Source organism: Aquarana catesbeiana, linkage group LG04 (assembly GCF_042186555.1).
Source record: "Aquarana catesbeiana isolate 2022-GZ linkage group LG04, ASM4218655v1, whole genome shotgun sequence".
Taxonomy (NCBI): domain Eukaryota; kingdom Metazoa; phylum Chordata; class Amphibia; order Anura; family Ranidae; genus Aquarana; species Aquarana catesbeiana.
Window position 1 is genome coordinate 463,516,179 of NC_133327.1, and position 21,067 is coordinate 463,537,245.

The window sequence follows — 21,067 nt, forward strand, 5'->3', positions numbered from 1 at the left end:
CTGAATATTTCCCTTCCTCAACCAACCATATCATTGCCTTCCATGTGAATCGACCCTGGCCTGTTTCTCGACTATGCCTCTGCCTACCGTCTGCATTGTTTATCCTCCATGTTTTTGCCTTTCACGTGAACTGACCCTGGACTGTATCGACTATGCCTCTGCCTTTTACCTGCACTGACCTCGGCCTGTTGACCATGTTTTTTCCTGCCCCTTGGATTGATCTTTCACCCTGCTACACAGGGGTCTCACATATGTGAGGGGCTCCAGAATAGTGTTCGGAGTTCAGAAAAACAGTTTTTGGTTTTCTGTGTTCCCATAACAGGGTCTGGTTTCCCGGAGGCTTCAAAGCGATTTGGGTGGGAGAAGCCTCTACCCCTGTTCCCATTCTTTCCTGACCGATGCCCTAAGCTTGATGGTACTGCCTGCTCCCTGGACAAATACTCTGGCTGTGCTGACCATACCTCTGCCTGCTGCATGTACTAACTATGGACAGTATTCCTGCCTGCTGCATGGACGATCCTTTGATCCTTTTGCTGCTGCTGACCACATCCCTGCCTGCTATCTGGACTAATGCTTTGGCTGTGCTGACATCTCTACCTGTACTGACTATTCCTGCCTGCTGCCTGTTTTGCTGACGCTGTCCACGTTCCTGCCTGCTGCCTGGACCGATGCTCTTCTCTGTGGACCACTGCACTACTAAAACCGCAGGTAATCTTTTCTTTACCCTTTACTCAGCAGAATGTATTTTGGTTTGTAATTGGTATGTACAGTACATGCTATGTGTTAGAAATATGAAGGGCCTTCAACAATGTGATAGGTTGGCAGGAATTTGTGTGTAATGTATGCTCCTAGAACAACTGACAGTGCTACTTGGATGTTGGGCCTCTGTATGTGGCCAGACTATGTAAAAGTCTCACACATGTGGTATCGCCATACTCAGGAGGAGTAGTAGAATGTATTTTGGGGTGTCCTTTTTGCTATGTACATAGTTACATAGTAGGTGAGGTTGAAAAAAGACACAAGTCCATCAAGTCCAACCTATGTGTGTGATTATGTGTCAGTATTACATTACATATCCCTGTATATTGCGGTCATTCAGGTGATTATCTAATAGTTTCTTGAAGCTATCAATGCTCCCCACTGAGACCACCGCCTGTGGAAGGGAATTCCACATCCTTGCCGCTCTTACAGTAAAGAACCCTCTACGTAGTTTAAGGTTAAACATCTTTTCTTCTAATTGTAATGAGTGGCCACGAGTCTTATTAAACTCTCTTCTGCGAAAAAGTTTTATCCCTATTGTGGGGTCACCAGTACAGTATTTGTAAATTGAAATCATATCCCCTAAATACATGCTATGTGTTGGACATATCTTATAAATGGACAACTTTGTATAAAAAAAATGCGTTTTCATTTTTTTTCCACATATTTCAAAAACTTCGGGAAAAAAATGAACCATTCAAAAGACTAATTATGCCTCATAGGTTATACGTTGGGGTGTTAGCTTTCCAAAATGGGGTCATTTTGTGGGCGTTTCCATTGTCCTGGTGCTCCAGGGCCTTCAAAATTGTAATAGGTGGTTGAGAAATGAGATGTGTAATTTATGCTCCTAGAATGCCTGAAGCTGCTATTTCAATGTTGGGCCTCTGTATGTGGCCAGGCTGTGTAAAGGTCTCACACATTTGGTATCACCATAGTCACTAGGAGTAGCAGAATGTATTTTGGGGTGTCATTTTTGCTATGTACATGCTATGTGTTGGAAATATCTTATGAATGGACAACTTTGTGTAAAAAAAAAAGCGTTTTTATTTTTTTTCCACAGTTTCCAAAAACTTCTGGAAAAAAATGAACTGTTCAAAAGACTCATTATGCCTCATAGATTATACATTGGGGTGTTAGCTTTCCAAAATGGGGTCATTTTTTGGGCGTTTTCATTGTCCTGATGCTCCAGGGTCTTCAAAACTATAATAGGTGGTTGAGAAATGAGATGTGTAATTTATGCATGTAGAACGCCTGACGGTGCTACTTCAATGTTGGGCCTCTGTATGTGGCCAGGCTGTGTAAAAGTCTCACACATATGGTATCGCCATACTCGGGAGGAGAAGCAGAATGTATTTTGGGGTGTCAGTTTTGCTATGTACATGCTATGTGTTGGAAATATCTTATAAATGGACAACTTTGTATTAAAAAAATGCATTTTCATTTTTTTCCCACATATTCCAAAAACTACTGGAAAAAAATGAACCGTTCAAAAGACTAATTATGCCTCATAGATTATACGTTGGGGTGTTAGCTTTCCAAAATGGTGTTTTTTTGGGGGCGTTTCCATCGACCTGGTGCTCCAGGGCCTTCAAAAGTGTGATAGGTTGTCATCAAATGAGATGTGCAATTTATGCTCGTAAAACGCCTGACGGTGCTAGTTGGATGTTAGACCTCTGTATGTGGCCAGGCTGTGTAAAAGTCTCACACATGTGGTATCACTATACTCAGGAGGAGTATCAGAATGTATTTTGGGGTGTCTCATTGCAAGTATGCATGTGCTGTGTGAGAGAAATAACTTGTTATTATGACAATTTTGTGCCAAAAAAAAAAAAAAATTACAACTTCAAAAAACTCACCATGCCTCTTACTAAATACCTTGGAATGTCTGCTTTCCAAAAAGGGGTAATTTGGGGGGTATTTGTACTTTCCTGGCTTGTGAGGGCCTCAAGAAATTAGATAGGCCTTCAGTACATCAGGTGTGATCATTTTTCAATGATTTGCACCATAGCTTGTAGACTCTATAACTTTCACAGAGACCAAATAATATACACTAATTTGGGTTATTTTTACTAAAGATATGTAGCAGTATACATTTTGGCCCAAATTTATGAAGAAAAATTACTTATTTGCAAAATTTTACAATAGAAACTGAAAAAAAGTGTTTTTTTTTTCATAAATTTCTCTCTTTTTTCGCTTATATTGCAAAAAATAAAAAAAACAGCAGTGATTAAATACCACCAAAAGAAAGCTATGTTTGTGAGAAAAAAATGATAAAAATTTGGTTTGGATACAGTGTAGCATGACTGAGTAATTGTCATTCAAAGTGTGAGAGCGCTGAAAGCTAAAAATTGGTCTGGGAAGGAAGGGTGTATAAAAGCCCTGTATTGAAGTGGTTAAGGGCCAGTTCATATCACATGCAGTCCAGTGTGTTTTTTTCCTGCATCAAAAACGCACGGAAAGTAGGTTATATGGTTTTCAATGGCATAGTTCACACCAGTGCTTGCAGTTCCAGTGCGTTTCCAGTTCCAGAAAAAAAGTAGAACATGCTGCATTTTTTATGCACTGGACTGTACTGGAAAGCTATAAAATGCATCAAAAATGCATTGGAACGCATCAAAAACATGCATGCAGAAAAGCACCTGGAACGCATCCAGACTGCGTTTCTATGGTGTGATCTGGCTCTTAGGGCCCTTAGGGCCAGTTCACACCATAGAAACGCAGTCCGGATGCGTTCCAGGTGCTTTTCTGCATGCGCGTTTTTGATGCGTTCCAGTGCACTTTGATGCATTTTTTATGCAGTCCAGTGCTTTTTTCCCCCCTCTTTTTTCTTAATCTTAAATAAGGACAAGTGTGTTCCAGTGCGTTTTTGATGTATTTTACAGATTTCCAGTACAGAAAAAAGGCAGCATGTTCTACTTTTTTTTCTAGAACTGGAACACACTGGAACTGCAAGCACTGGTGTGAACTATGCCATTGAAAACCATATAACCGAATTTCCATGCATTTTTGATGCATAAAATATGCACTGGACTGCATTGGTGGGAACTGGCCCTTAAGCAATTTGGCATATTTAAAGGCATTTCTCCTTGTTTCGTTTTTGGGGTTGTCCAATTGGTGACATTGATATATGTCCCTTAGGGTGAGACCTGGACCCCATACCCATTTTAAGGCCAATAACTAGAAGATAAGCCAGCCAAGTGGGGACTAGTAAACTTTCCAAGTCAGTTCCCTTAGACTGCAATAGTATTTGTTGTATAACTTTTGCACATGTTAGGCTCTTTAGTTGCCCCCCTGGACTGGGGGGTGTTTTGTCCCATATGTAATTTTGGTGCATGCTGGATGACGTGCTTAATTTTGGACAGGGGGGTGGCTTATTTTGTGCTAGCTACATTTGGGTTGTTCTGGGCATGCTCATGGTCTTTGTTTTTTTGGTGGTGCTTTTTGTGTCTGAACAGCACTTGGATGTTTCTGGTCATGTTCAGAGTGTGTTTTTTGTGTTAGTAATTTAAGGACATCCTTAACAAGTGTACCCACTTTGAAGTTCTCTCTACATTGGATGAACTTGCATTTTGTGTGTTTCATGGACTGTCCATGTGTTTGCAATTGCCTCTTTAGCACATAAACCTATGTTATATAAAGCTTGCAGGTAGCATTCTTTACTTTGCCCTGAAAAGAGCCAAGTGTCTGTGTCAAGAGAGTACATTTGGGTGTCCTTATTGAGTTTCTAACACATGTATTTTCTATTTGTATTTTGTTTGTTATGTTGTTGCAAACAGATGTGTTTTTATGCAATTTATTTGTTACTTTGGTTTGTTGTATTTTTTTGGGTGGTGCTTATTTTACCATCTTTTTTTATGTTGGCAGTTTTTGTTGTTTTTACGTTGTTCAGTTTGATTTTACTGTCTGTGCTGCATTATTTTTAAAATTCTTTCTCAAGATGTTGTGCCTAATGTTGTTTTAATCCTTAATAGATGTCATTTGTGGGTGCACTCCTTTTAACTCCTGTTAATTTACACTGAAAAAGGGTCAAACCTCAAACATATTCTGTTAGTGTCTCAAATTAACATACATGTGTGTATTTTGCTTTCCTTGCTTCTTTTCCAAAACCAGTTTTTTTTGGAACAATAAAATTGTGTCAAATTTTTTATGTTTTATGTGTGTTCTTTTCATGCAACGGATTTCCCAGCTGCAGCTTAACTAGGCTGATTGGCATGTCTTCGACAAATCTCTTTATATTTTTTTTTTTAGTTTTAAGTTACTTTCCTGGTGCCTTCATGGTAGCACATGCACGGATTGTGTGTTGCTGCCATGGATAGTGACCAGGAAAGTAACATTTCAGAGTCGTAAGTATTCAATTTTTTTCTTTTTGAGCAGTGCTTTTCAGCCTCAGTCCTCAAGTACCCCCCTGACAGGACATGTTTAGGAAATTTATCTTATCTAAAATAGCTGTCCAAAATACAAAGCCATTGACTTTGATTTAAAGCACCTGAAAACATGGCCTGTTGGAGGGTACTTGAGGACAGGGTTGAGAAGCACTAATTTAGAGCACTGAACTAAAATCAAGCTGAAGACAATCCTCTTCTAATTGTGGACATTTGAGGGAAATCAAGATTTTTATTTTTTATTTATTTATTTATTTATTTTTTAAGGTTGGGCTTTGTGTCCCTTTTCTTAAAATTGGCTTAGCTTCCTGTCACATAGCCAAACAGAAAGTGAGAGTAAAACCCTAACTATTTTTCCTTGCAGACACACAGGTCAATCTAACTAGTGTCCTCATTATGCAAATTGCACTCTAGCACTTTGTTGTGTACACCCCAAATTATTAGGTATTTTGGGGTTTATTAAAGGCAAATCCTTTCTGCAATACAAGTGTAGTTGATGAAAATCAGAGGGGAAGCACTGGTGATTTTATCATCCAATCATGTAGAGGCAAAGATGCGTTTTTTTTCCTTTTCCTTGCATGTCCCCCTCGGATCTCCAGCAACTGCACTTCTAAGTGCACTTGTAGTGCAAAGTGGATTTACCTTTTAGTAAATAAACCCCAAGATACATAATAATTTGGGATGTACATGGCAAAATGCTAGAGTGCAATTTCCTGAATGGGGAAACTATTTGGATTGACCTGTATGTCCCCAAGGACTTACACTGGTGGGGTTTTACACTCACTTCCTGTTTGGCTATGTGACAGGAAGTGAATAATTTTGAATGAGAAATTGGCAAAATTTGGGAGATGTCTTCACCTTATCAGGAGTGTAGACATCCCCCAAAACTTCTAATCCCTTTGCAGTCTATCCCCAAGCAAAAATAAGAAAGGATTTTAATTAGTTTAACTTTACAAAGACACATTCCTAAGTTCAATTGTGATGCATGTTAATGGCCCATTTAGACATTTAATAGAAAGTCATCAGTTGCCTTTGACTCTAAACATTACTTTTGGCCAGTCCTAGAAATCTGCATCTGTTTTTCTATTAACCACTTGGTGTCTGTGCTATAGCCAAACGATGGCCACAGCGTGGACCTGAATTTCTGGGAGGCTGTCATAGGACGGGCTCCCCGTGTGCTCCCTGCAGGGCGCACTGAGTCACTGAGATTCGGGTGATCACAGATCAAACCACGCGATTAGCTGTCAGCCAATGACAGCTGATCACATGATGTAAACTAAAGCTCGGTAATTGTTTTTTTTTTTTTTTTATTTTTTTTCAAATATATATTTTATTAGTTTTCAAAAAAAAAAGAAAAAGAGCTGAGCCCAAACAAAATACCACAATGGTACAAAACAGAAGAGTGGGGTCGCAGCCTCCCGACATTACATCTTAATAATACATAGTATATTTTGAAGACTTGTCAACCGAGTTCTGTTTTATGCTATTATTCCTGACGTGTACATATTCTCTTTGTTACACCATCACAGAGCTTCGAATTCCATGGATACATATATAGACCAGCGGTCTAGATCTCCAGTTGAGCATCCAGTCTTTTGTATAAAGACCTAACCACATCAGTCAGGAGGCAGCTACCAGAGAGTGAAATAGAGAGATAGAAAAGCAAGTAATAGAAAAGAAAAGAATGAAAGGGGGGAAGGGAATGTTGGGAGGGGAAAAAAAGGGAAGGGAAGATTGGGAGGGGGATGATTAGGGGCAAGCGGAGGCCTTTAGTTAAATAAGTTCTCCTTTATCAGATGGGCTGTAAGTTGTTAGTGACTTAGGTTCCCAAAAAAGGGCTTTACCTTCTTCTGAATATTTAAACATATTCCAGAGCATCCAAGTCTTCTTATAAGTTGCTTGTCTATCTTGGGCCGTCAGTATAAGATCTTCCATTTTGTTTATGTCCTCTACTTTACATAGCCACATCAATGTGGTTGGTGGGGAATGTTGCTTCCATAGCATGGGGATGCAGGACTTGGCTGCATTTGTTAGGTGGCGTAATAGGGATTTTTTATAAGTTTTGAGCGGTATGGTAGACACATGGAGTAGGAAAAATGCCGGGTCGTTCGGGATCTGAAAATCCGTGAATTTTTGAGAAATAGAACGAACTGCAGTCCAGAAATTTGTCAATCTAGGACAGGACCAAAACATGTGTAGTATCGTTCCCTCCTCCTCCTGACATCGCCAACAATATTTTGACATATCGGGAAACATAGTATGTAAGCGATTAGGTGTTAAATACCACCTCGTCAGGATCTTATAATTCATCTCTTGTATTTTAGAGCATTATGAGGATTTAAGGGAGAGAGCTATCATGTTTTGTTTCTGGACTGCCGTAAAAGTACACTGAAGGTCTGTTTCCCACTTTGCGATGCATGGCAGGTTAGGTAGTTGTGGAGGTGTGTTTAATAAGGTGTACATCTTGAATAAGACCTGTGGTAGTGGTTCTGTGTCTGAGCAAATTTCTTCAAATGTAGTCAGGGGTCTAGTGTAAGATTGAGGGTACAGAACTGCCTGAAGAAAATGGTGGATTTGTACTGCACTCCAAAATACAAGTTTGAACGGGCCTGTCGGGTCCCCTAGTTCTGAAATGGAGGGCCATTTATCCTGTTTCACAAATTGCGAGGCTCTAACACAGCCAGAGCTCCTTAATGCCTGAAACTGCCCGGATGAGATTCCAGGGGGAAATTTGGGATTTCCCAGGATCGGGGTCAAAGGGCATTCTTTGGTCGTTAATGAGGTCTGTAGCGTAGCCTGAAGGCATTGCTTTATAGTGTTTCCTATGAAAGGATGAGATTTCAATTCTAACGGAAGGGAATCATAGCACCACATTGCAGTCTGTAAAGGTATATTTGTTTGATGTTGTTCTATTTGTGCCCATAGTTTAGATTCCTTATGTTGGTACCAATCTACTACTTGGTAATATTTCCAGATGTCTGGAAGTACTACACCCCCATAGTGTTTTGGTATGTATGGCTGAGATCTTGGGATGCGAAGTTTTTTATTTGCCCAAACAAAGCGAGTAAAAAGAGTTTGCACTTGTTTAAATTATGTGGGGGGTATCTTAATTGGCAGGGCTTGGAAGAGGTATATGAATTTTGGCAATATACTCATTTTGATTAAGTTGCATCGCCCAAACCAGGAGTCTAGTCCCGTATTCCAATCATCCAATAATGTTCTGGTCTTAATTAGTAGAGGAGGAAAATTGCTGTCATAAAGTAGGGCCGGATCTGGTGGTATTCTCGTGCCTAAGTAAGTAAAGGTGGAATCAGACCACCTGAATCGAAAGCTAGATTGCAAATTTGGAAGACTATTGACTGGTATAGATATCCCCATCGCCTCTGACTTGGAGAAATTAATTTTTAGATTCGACAGCTTCCCATATATCTCAAATTCTTTGAGGAGATTGGGTAGGGACACCACTGGGTTTGTCAGTGAAAAAAGCAAATCGTCTGCATAAGCTGATATTTTATTTTGCATGGGACCAATTGATATTCCTTGTATGTCAGGGTTTAATCTAATTTTGGAGAGAAAGGGCTCAAGAGAAAGGGCAAATAGGAGAGGGGATAGGGGGCATCCCTGTCTCGTCCCATTTGTTATTGGGAAGGGGTCTGACAAGACTCCGTTTGCCTTCACCTGCGCCGTGGGAGTGGAGTATATACCAGCTATTCGGCTGAGCATCACCTCCCCAGGCCTATGTGTCTGAGTACCGCAAACATAAATGGCCAGCTCACTCGGTCAAACGCCTTTTCGGCGTCGGTATTAAGAAAAACACATGGAGTTTTCCTAGACCAAGTGACCTGCAATAGATTTAGCACCTTTGTAGTGCTATCTCTGGCCTCCCTAGAAGGAATGAATCCAACTTGGTCTAGGTGAATAAGTTGCTGGAGGTGCTGCGCCAGCCGAAAAGCCAGAATTTTAGTGAATAGTTTGAGATCAAGATTTAACAGCGATATGGGTCTGTAGCTACCACACGCCGCCGGGTCCTTCCCCTCCTTATGAATTACCGAAATATGGGCACCCAGTGTTTCTCTAGCAAAGGCTTTACCTGTCCCTATCATATTAAACAGTGTGACCATATGGGGTCCCAGTATTGGAAAAAGAGTTTTATAGTATTGTAGTGTATAGCCATCAGGACCTGGGGCTTTATCTGTTTTCATTGTCCCTATGGCTCTTTGGACTTCTGTCAAAGTTATGGGCGCGTCTAGGTCTTCTTTAATCTCCTGAGGGAGGGATGACATTTGGGAGGACACTCTATAGTTCTCAATCTCGGTAATAGGGGGACTCACTTGTGGCAAGTTGTATAAGTTAGAATAGAATTGCTTAAATACTTCAGTGATTTGCGCGGGTAAGGCTACTTTTTTGCCTCCTGTTGTAGAGATGTGTGGGATATAGGTCACTGATTTGTGGTTTCTAACCATTCTGGCTAATAGTTTCCCACACTTATCCCCTGATTCATATGTCTTTTTGCGACAGAACTGTAGGGCTGCTTTTTATATTGTAAAAGGTCAGTGATCTGTCGTCTAAGAGTTGACAGGTCCATCTCAGATGACTGTGTAGGGGCGTGTTTGTGCCTGGCTTCTGAGGTGGCAAGTTCCTGTAATAGTTGTGATAGCTGTTTATTTCTCTCTTTTTTGATACGGGCACCATGGGATATGAGGATCCCCCTAAGAACTACCTTGTGAGCCTCCCATAGTATCCTCGGGTCACATTCTGGTTGGTCATTCTCTTGAAAATATAAATTTAGAGCTCTAGTCATGTCTGTCAATACCTCAGGATTTTGCAAAAGGCTTTCATTAAGACGCCAAAACCGATGTCTGGGAGAGGAATTATCTGACCAGTGGTAGCTAAGGAATATAGGAGCATGGTCTGACCATGTCCTATTTCCAATTGTAGTCTGCTCCACAGCGTGTAGCTAATTGTTTATTTTTTCTCCTCACACTGACAGCATGAGGATACAAATAAAAGCTGATCACAGGTTTAGGTGCAAGGGACATTGGTCCCGAAGAGGCAATTCTGCCTCATCTGTGCCCACCAGTACCACCTGCCAGTGCCACCTATCAATGCCCACCAGTGGTCACAAGCAGTGCTGCCTATCAGTGTAACCAATCAGTGCCGCCTCATCAGCGTACATTAATGAAGGAGAAAAATTACCTGTTTGCAAAATTTAATATCAAAATATTCAAAAATATACAAAATTATTTATAAAAATCTGTCTTTTCTATTTTTTGAACAAAAGAAAAAAAACACAGAGGTGATCAAATACCACCAAAAGAATGCTCTATTTGTGGGAACTTTAAAAACAAAAACATTTGGCTAAGTATGGCCCGCAATTGTCATTCAAAATGCATCAGTGCTGAAAATTGGTCTGGACAGCAGGGGGGTTTAAGTGCCCAGTAAGCAAGTAGTTAATTTCCATGCCAAATATGTATTTCTGTAATAAAAATGTGTGCCCGCTGTGTATACTAGCATAAGCAAGTCGCACACATATGAACAGTACTCATTGTAAATCATGGGGTAGAACTTGTGATGCAACTTTTCAGCCCCTAGTGGCATGACAAGTCGCAATAGTGGAAAACAAGCCGAAAAAGCACATTGTAAATCACGCAACTTTGGGGTTGAAATAGTGGAAACAGACATTAGGCTAAAGCGGTAATAGGAAGATGCACTGTAAGAATTACTTCTGATTGTAGAAAATCAAACAGGCTCTTGCACTGAATCTAATTTATGGAAGATCTAACTGATTGGCCAGTGTATGGTGACCTTTAAAAATATGAAAAGTTGAATTTCTGGTGTTTAAGCCTCATACACATGATGGGACTTTCTACAAACTTTCCCATGGATTTTTGTACAAAGAGCATTGGCCTTAGGGTTTTTTCACACGGACGTGTCCGTGTACGGAGCCCGCTCTGCTCAGCAGGGGATCGCTCCATGGATCCCCACTGAGCAGGCAGATGACCGGTCTATCTCTGCACACTGTGCATGGACGGACCTGTCAGAGTGCCACTCTCCTCTATGGGGGATCGGATGATGACGGACCATAGAGTCCGTCGTCATCCGATCCGCAGACGGATGGAAAAATAGTATTTTCCTCCATTACACTTTTTCGGATTGGAGTGGGTCAGATGTCAGCGGACATGTCGCCACTGACATCCGACCCTCCATAGAGGTCTATGGAGTGTCCGTTCAGTTCCGTAGGTCCGAGGCGGACCTGAAAGGTCCGTCCGTGTGAAAGGGGCCTGAGGCCCCTTTCACACCGGGGCTGTGCGGGCAGCAGCGGTAAAATGGCGCTATTTTTAGCACTGCTTTACAGGTGGTATTCGGCGTTAGCGGTTTTAACCCCCGCAAAACCACAGCGGCGTTTTGCCGGCGGTATAGCCACGCTGTCCCATTGATTTCAATGGACAGGAGCAGTTTATACACCACTCCTTCACCGCTCCAAAGGTGCTGCTAGCAGGACTTTTTTAGGCTCCTTTCACACTGGGGCATTTTTAGGCGCTACAGCGCCAAAAATAGCGCCTGAAAAACGCCCTGAAGAAGCGGCTCCATTCACTCCAGTGAGGGCTTTCACACTGTAGTGGTGCGCTGGCAGGGCGTCATAAAAAGTCCTGCCAGCAGCTTCTTTGGAGCGGTGAACTCACTGCTCCTCCCCATTGAAATCAATGGGGCAGCGCTGTGATACCGTCGGAAAAATGCCGCTCCAGCAGTTGCGGGCAGATTTAACCCCTTTTCGGCCGCTAGCAGGGGGGTTAAAAACGCCTCGCTAGCAGCCAAATAACGCCGCTAAAAGGACAGTTATTTTTAGCGCCGCTTTACCGCAGATGCCCCCACCGCCCCAGTGTGAAAGGGGCCTTACGGTCCTGCTAGCGCACCGCTCCAGTGTGAAAGCCCCGATTCACACTGGAGTGAATGGAGCCACTTCTTTAGGGCGTTTTTCAGGTGTTATTTTTAGCGCTATAGCGCCTGTAAAATGCCCCACTGTGAAAGGGGCCTTAGGCCCCTTTCACACGGACGAATAGAATTGTGCTTTTAGCTGTGTTTTCTACCGCAGCTAAACGCATACAATGCTTTTCTATGACCCCATTCACATACTGCATTTTGATTACATGCGGTTTGGTGCGAATAGAAAAAATAGAATTGACTGCGTCCAGGAGCGATTTAGCGCAGCTATCCGCACATAACCGCAGGTAATAGCAGTGCACTGTGTCAGCTGCGGATAGCAGCGCCGGGCTGGCTCACTCATCAGGAAAGGAAAAAATTTTTTTTCCTTTCCCAATGACCACCAATTCCAGGCACTGTGGTATGAATCTTGAGGGAGAACTCCATGCCAAATTTTACATAAAAAACCGGCATGGGTTCCCCCTCCGGGTGCATGCCAGGCCCTTCGGTCTGGTATGGATTTTAAGGGGAACCCCCTACACCGAAAAAACGGCATGGGGGGAATCCATACCAGACCCTTATCCGAGCACGCAGCCCAGCCGGTCAGGAAAGGGGGTGGGGATGAGCGAGCGCCCCCCCTCCTGAACCATATCAGGCCGCATGCCCTCAACATGGGGGATGGGTGCTTTGGGCAAGGGGGCGTGTTGCGCCCCCCCCAAAGCACCTTGCTCACATGTTGATGAGGACAAGGGCTTCTTCCCGACAACCCTGGCCGTTGGCTGTCAGGGTCTACGGGCAGGGGGCTTATCAGAATCTGGGAGCCCCCTTTGATAAGGGGGCCTCCAGATCCCGGCCCCTCACCCTATGTGAATGAGTATGGGGTACATGGTACCCCTACCCTTTCACCTGGGGGAAAAAAGTGTCAAGAAAAAAACACACTAGACAGGTTTTTAAAGTAATTTATTAGGCAGCTCCGGGGGTCTTCTTCCGACTTCGGGGGTCTCTTCCGCGCTCTCCGGCCTCTTCTCCATGCTCCCTGTATCTTATCCCAGTCTCCAGTTCTTCTCTGCGCTCTCTCCGGCCTCTTAATATTTAAAATAGCAAAATATTACAAGAACAATATCAAAATGTAGAATATAAAAATATCAATAATGTATTATATTCTTAAGATGAAGATTGAATCAGATGTGTGTCTGTGTGTGTGTGAAGCTGTACCAGCTTCCTTCAATGTTTCGTGGTGTGTCGTGTCTGGCAGCAAATCTTTCTGTTCAACTCCTTTTACTCCTAAATTCAGCCCCCACCTTCTCTTAAAAATGCTGGTTTGGTCTTATAGTTCCACTGACTCTTCTAAGGAGACATGGATTCCCTCCCACCTCTCACGCAAGGATGGGGGTTGTTCAGTCTCTATGTATTGACATTCCTGAGGAATGGGCAAGAACAATGTGTGAAACCATTTAATGTATATGTATACAACATAAGTATATACTATATATATATATATATATATATATATATATATATATATATATATATATATATATATTTAACTCAATTATTCTGTAAAGATCTAATCCATTCATTTGTTAATATTTGTTAATTGATGAATATTAGATTAAAGAAAACTTTCTAACAATTGTACACTTGGTTGTGTATGTGTGTGTACGTATGCACACATAGATGCATGTGCAAATGTTTACAAACTCACTATTGTATTCCATTAACATCATTCTATTAACCTTTTCTAGATCAAGAAGTTTTTTTACTGCATTTAAATGTTTTTAAGATGTTTCTAATGTCTACATTGGAAGCCCTTAGACGTACTATGTTCAGTTTACCCCTTTACAGCCTACTTGGCCCCTTTCCCACCCCCTCCCTTAGTTAGGTGCCACCCCCTGCTATGTAAAATACAGTTCTAGTGCCTTAGTAGCTTTGACAAAGGAGTCATGGGCAGCTCTGAAATGTGTTAGGCACACCCAACCACATCCAAACATGCCCCTCCACTCTGCCTCTAGTGCTGACGTCTCCCCCGGCCATCAGCCTCAGCCACCGGTGCTCGGCATCTTGTGGTCGCGGGAACCCTGGGTGTCCTGGTAAAATGTGCACCATCCAGCTGACAACTCCACCTAAGCGGGTGCCTGTGGACCACACATGCTCCTCTGTGACATGATCCTCCTGATCTCTGGTGGGTCTGAAAAGCTCTGTATCATTCGCTAAATGTAAATTGCCAATTGCCTAAATAAATTTGTCATGGTTTTTTAATAATGCACTTACAGTGGAACTCCTTTGTTGTCTTTTTATCAAATAGAGCTAATGTCTGTTTATTGCTGAAACCAAATAAAGACCCCAGTGTTCGATCTAACTATAGGCAGATATCATTGATAAATTGTGACCTTAAATTACTTACTAAAATATACCCGGCGAGACTAGGCAGTTTTTTGGGAGATACAGTAGCTCACAAAAGTGAGTACACATAAAGAGCCTCATCCACAAATACCACAAAAGACTTCCAGCTGTCATTGTTAATAAAGGGGGCAATACTATTTTGTGTGTGTAGATATATCTCACAAAAGTGAGTATACCCTTCACATTTTTGTAAATATTTTATTATATTTTTTCATGTGACAGCACTAAAGAAATGACGCTTTGCTACATTGTAAAGTAGTGAGTAGGGATGAGCCAAACACCCCCTGGTTCGGTTCGCACCAGAACTTGCGAATGGACCGAAAATTCGCACGAACGTTAGAACCCCATTGACGTCTATGGGACTCAAACGTTCGAAATCAAAAGTGCTCATTTTAAAGGCTAATTTGCATGGTATTGTCCTAAAAAGGGTTTGGGGACCCGGGTCCTGCCCCAGGGGACATGTATCAATGCAAAAAAAACTTTTAAAAACGGACATTTTTTCGGGAGCAGTGATTTTAATGATGCTTAAAGTTAAAAAAAAAAAAAGTGAAATATTCCTCTAAATATCGTACCTGGGGGGTGTCTATAGTATGCCTGTAAAGTGGCGCGTGTTTCCCGTGCTTAAAATAGTCCCTGCACAAAATGTAATTTTTAAAGGAAAAAAAAGTAATTTAAAACTGCTTGAGGTTTTAATGTAATGTCGGGTCCTGGCAATGTGGATGAAAATCAGTGAGACAAACAGCATGGGTACCCCCCAGTCCATTACCAGGCCCTTTGGGTCTTTGTAGCAATGGTCCGGAATGCAACTGCAGCACAAGCATTTTCCCCGCACCAGGTTGTGTCCAAACCAGGTATGAAATGGATGTTACTCTCCAGAGTTGAAAAAGCCCCAGGTGCTGGCTAATGCTAATCCATGTAGTGAGTGGAGAAAAAAGTCCGGACAGCCGCACACCAGGAGAATATAATCCAACGAAATTTCTTTATTGTAAAATCAGGACCAAATCATGTACAAGACACCGTAGATAGAATGTACAGGCAATCATCTGACGCGTTTCACGCTCTTGCGGAGCGCTTACTCATAGCTAACAATAATGAAAAATAAAACCACATATATACCATCTATCATGAATCATGTGACCAAGTGATAAATCTAACATGCAGAACAGCTGAGGTCTGATTGTGAAGGGTGTGAACACTGGTCAGTGATTAATGAGCACAGGGATGAAGGTCCCTGTGAGTGCAGAGTGTATATGTGTAAGCAACGGAAAAATAGAAGAAAAAGAACCAATTATGTGAAATGCTATATATGCATTTAAGTGTAAAAACGTAAACTTGATATATAAAAAATAATAAAAAAGTAAAAAAGGGGACTATATTTAGACTAACATGAAAAATAAATGATGAAAAGTGAGTTAAAAGATTGAAAAATCTCAATGAGTAGTGAATGCTGGTATAAAAATAAAAATAAATTACACCAGGAAGGAAAAGAAGGGGGGAAGAATTAGTGCGTATAAGGTGTGTATGGGGAGTGAAAGAAAAGGAAAAGTGTGGAGTTGCTATATGTGCAAACAATATCACGATAACGTGGTACTTATGCTGCGTATGGGTAATGTGAAACCAAAAAAGAAAAAATATATATATATGACAATAATTATCTAATGATAAAGAGATGATGTTATATTGTGGGGAGTGGAAGTCCTGTAAGGAATATATGCTTGGTGTGTCAAAAGACCACAAATATGTGTGTGTTCCATGTGTATGAGTGAGTGAACTCTATAACCAAGATGTATGTGAATATGATAAACATATATTTTAATTCTATTTATAAAATACATAGTCACATGGAGAAAAAGAGGGAGGGAAAAAACATATACATGCACGCTTCCTCTGTTCCCAATAAAAACTATACTAATGTATCAAAAGTATATACATTTGTGTCCACATATACATTTTTTTTTTTTAGTGCGTAATATCAATTTTCTGTAATTTGTGAAATGAGGTACCTTTCCTAAAGAAACGAAAAAGAAGGGGGAAACCTTTATCAACTGGCATATGAGGACATATATTAGTACCGTAAATAACATTTTGTAAATATTATCATGATAAAAATTATAATGAGCATGAAAACCATACTTATAACAAAAACAACTCTATATTTTTCAGTATGTACATAAAAAAACCTATAAACAAGACACTTACATGCACAAACCAATATTTATATATTTGTGTGTCTGTGTGTGCACGGGTAAAAATCGCAATCAACAAGATAAAAAACCTTCCATGTCAATAACCTCGTGCACATTCATCCACACAAAAACCGTGCTTATTAGGACTCTGATTTTCTATAAATGGTGAGAAAAACATTAATATAAAAGTTATATGTATATATACTGATTGAAGTAAAAGACCATATAGAAAATTGTATGTCTGTCCTAAACCTGAATCAACAAATCATGGGAATACCAAAGAGTATATATTTATTCATTAAATTAGTCATGTTCAAAAAATGGATTCCCAGAAATAAGGATAAAAAAAAGAACTCTCACAAAGTAACTTATCATTTTAAAAAGAGTAGAATAGTGGGTGTATTTATGTAAAAACCCTGAGAAGTATTAATCAAAGTAATTACCGGATATATTAAACCTTGCCAAGTATAAAGATTGTCTAAATATTCAGATATATTAAAATATATTAAATTGTATTAAACATAAACTTGACCACCCTAACAAACAATTGAATAATTGAATAAGGCTATGTCAGTACTAGTAGAAAATATAGAAAACTTCACTGTAAACATAGCAACATGTGAATAGGTTTGAAAAGGGTACAATTTCTCCACAGAGCTAGGAGTGTATATCGCTGTGCCAATGATCTCTCAGCGATCAGTAAATGGATTTAATTGATTACGGTTTGTGTCTAACCATTAATCCAGGTATGGGAAAAATCTGGGGACTCTAAGATGTTGCAAATATTGTGTCACTATTTTAGAGGATAACAAGATGTCTGAATGAATCCCATCGGTCAATAAACATAATAAAGCTGCTTGCGAAAGCATGTAGCTAAAATGACTCAGTGAGAATGTAACTATGTAACTATATCTATGGGTACAACGATCCATGGTTACACTAAAAAGTAAAAGATGTAAAAGATCTCATAGGGCCGAGCGAAAAACCGTATCATATGTACATCAAACTATATAGAGAATAACAATTAGGCAAAGATATCGCTTTGTCTATGGGTACAGCCAACTATGAAGATTGTGTGTCACCATGGAAAGGCTAAAATCTGAATATAGCCATGCATTTGTAGATCAATTAATAAAGGTGAAATCAAAACAAAACAAAAATAAGAATAAAACAGGAATGGAACAAAAATAGATTGCGGTATCGCCACGTCTATAGACACCGCGGACTATAGGAATGAATAAAACCAAAGTGTTTGCTCAGCATTTTAATATGAGTTTCACTCTGTTAACCATATTGCTGAGTTAGATGGTCTGTGTGTCTTTGTTTTTTCAAAAGTTAAAGGTCTGCTAGACATTATATAGAAATCTATTTCCAGAAACCTAAACATAAATGATGTTATTTATAATAATATGTAATTAAAGAAAGACTAAAACTTGAAAATAACCATGTATATGTAAAGGTGGACTCAAAATAAATAAATATAGATCGCAGTGTCACCACGTCTATGGACGCTGCGATCTGTGAGATTAAGTGTATGAAACCAAGGCATTTGCTCAGCTTTTGATATAAGTTTTACTCTGTTCATCATATCACTGAGCTAGATGGTCTGTATATTTTTGTTTATTCAGGAGTTAGAGGTTCACTAGACTTTATATGGGAAACATGAACATGAATGGTATTATTTATGATAATGTTTAGTTGTATCATGCTTTAGACCTACTTGTTACTATTAATGTGTAGATATGGAAGTAACTTCACCCATAGTTATAGCTACAGTGACGAGTAAATATTTGGGACCGGTGGAAGTGTATATTATCTTTACCATAAGGGATTTTTAAAAAGTAAAATGAAACTGAATAGTGAGTATAGAGACTGAATAATCACAAACCAAGACAAGTAAACCATATATTAGTCATAATAATAAGAGACATCCCATTCGAAATTTAAGCCAAAGGGAATTCTGGTGTTTAAAGAGAACATCCAAAAAACTTCCGTTTGCATAAAAGATGGCACTTATCTCCTCCTCTAATGGGCATAACTATTTTTTCTACTCCTTGAATAAACAGGCTGCAAACATCTTTTTGGTGTACGGAAATCCAGTGTTTGGCCACATTTGTTAGCTTGGTCATGTAATTGATCTTTTAGACGCCGTGTAGTGCGGCCAACATACTGGATTTGACATTTGTCACAGGTAATGACGTACACCAAAAACTGTGTGTTACAGTTAGGCTCGATTCACACCTATGCATGTTGCTTTTGGGCGTTTTTGGAGGTTTTTTTTTCATGCTTGCCACGTTTTTGAGCAGCGTTTTTGCGGCGTTTTTGCCGCGATTTGCGTTTTGCGTTTTTTTTTTTTTTTTACAGTTTTTTTTACAGTCTAAAAAAAAAATTAAAAAAAAAAAAAAACGGCAAAAACGCATCAAAAACGCATCAAAAACGCTGCAAAAACGGTGCACTTGCGTTTTTGATGCTTGTCCATTGAAATCCATTACATGCAAAACGCTGCTTTTTGCATGAAAAAAAGTCCCCGACCCTTTCCAAAAATGCAGAGAAACAAAAAGGCATTGATGTGAACATGTTCCATAGGAACCCATGTTAAAAAATTCCCGTGCATTTCTGCAAAATGCAAAATGCATCAAAAAACACGCTAGTGTGAATGGAGCCTTAATGAAAGAGGGGACTTTAAACATTCTGCCATTTGTACATGAGTGTATGTTTCTGTCTTCTTTAATGTGACGGCAGTAGTTACAACTCCTTTTTCCAAATCTATAGTTCCCCGTTAGACTCAACCAATTGGTTTTATCTTGTCTACTTGAAAATAAACTTGGTGATAGGGAATTTCCTAGAGTGGGTGCCCTACGAGAAATTACTTTAATGCCCTTGGAAAGGACCTTACTGTAAACTGGGTCATTATGTAAGATAGGAAGATATCTGTTTATGATGTTCTTTATCTTGTTAAATTCTAAGCTGAAGGGTGTAGAAAAATTTTTACACCCACTGGAATTTTACTGGAGGATCCCTTAGACGCATTTTTGTTTCTTTTTTGTGTGCTCTCTTTTAAAAGAACATGTCTAGGGATCTTACTGACAGCATTAATTTTTGTGATTAGGGATTCTGGGTACCCCCAGTCTTTGAAGCGTTGTGCCTATTCATGAGATTCTGCGTGAAAATTTTCAGGTGTACTGCACAAACGTTTTAGCCTCAAAAATTGGCCCTATGGTACCCCTCTGATAGTATGTTTGGGATGTGCAGAATCAGCTCTGAGAATGGTGTTTCCCGCTGTGGGCTTTCTGAAGAGACTAGTGTGAATCACATCTTCCATTCCTGTTAATCTTACATCAAGAAACACTATACTGTTGGTTTCCAGAGTTCCCGTGAACTTCAGATTAAGATCATTATCATTAAAATAATAGAGCCAAACATTGATGTCAGCATTGGCATCAGATGTGATAAATAAAAGATCATCAATGAAACGGCAGAAGAATACTGTGTCTAGTCGGTGGGGGCTATCACATCCAAAGATGCGAGACCTCTCCCACCAACCCATAAAAAGGTTGGCTAGCAGTGGCGTAGCGTGGGGGGTGCGAGGGGGGCGTAGGCCCCGGGCGCAACATTTGGGGGGGCGACATCCTGCTCTAGTATGTGTCACCCTCTCTCCATACAGCTAAATTCTGTTCTGTGACCCCACGCTCCGGCCGCCATGATAATTCTCAGGCCGGCCCCTGGCGCCCTGTGATTGGGCGAAAGGGGTCATGTGCGGCAGGTGGGGCTGGCCTGTACTCAATCGCGGGGGGAGCGGGGCTGGCCTTTGTTGTGGCCGCCGTCTTCTCCTGCTCCTCCTCTCCAGCCCGGGTCACCAATCATGACGGCCGTTGCGGAAGGCAGTCTGTGGCCGCTGTCTTCTCCTCCTCTCCTCCTCTCCGGCCCGGGTCACTGAACATCATGACCCTGTCGGCCGTCGTGGCAGGCAGTCTGTGGCCGCTGTCTTCTCCTCCTCTCCGGCCCGGGTCACTGATCATCATGTCCCCGCCGGGGCAGGCAGTGTGACAGTTGGCGGCGCAGAGGCAGAGCAGATGGAAGAAAAAAAGGTAAGAGACTCACTCGGCCCGGGGGGGAGTAGATATGGTCTGAGGAGAGTGAGCAGCCAGAAAGTTAGCGTATAGTGTAAGGTATAGTGTTGTAGGTAGTGTATAATGTATTGTGTGTAGTGTATTGGTCTGTGGGTAGAGTGTTGTGTAGCAGTCAGTATGTAGCGTATTGAGTAGTAGTGGTCTGTGTCTAGTGTATTGTGTAGTGGTCAGTGTGTAGTGTAGTGGTCAGTGTGTAGTGTAGTGGTGTGTAGTGGTCAGTGTGGTGTGTGGTTGGTGTGTAGTGTAGTGTAGTGGTCAGTGTGTAGTGTAGTGGTGTGTGGTTGGT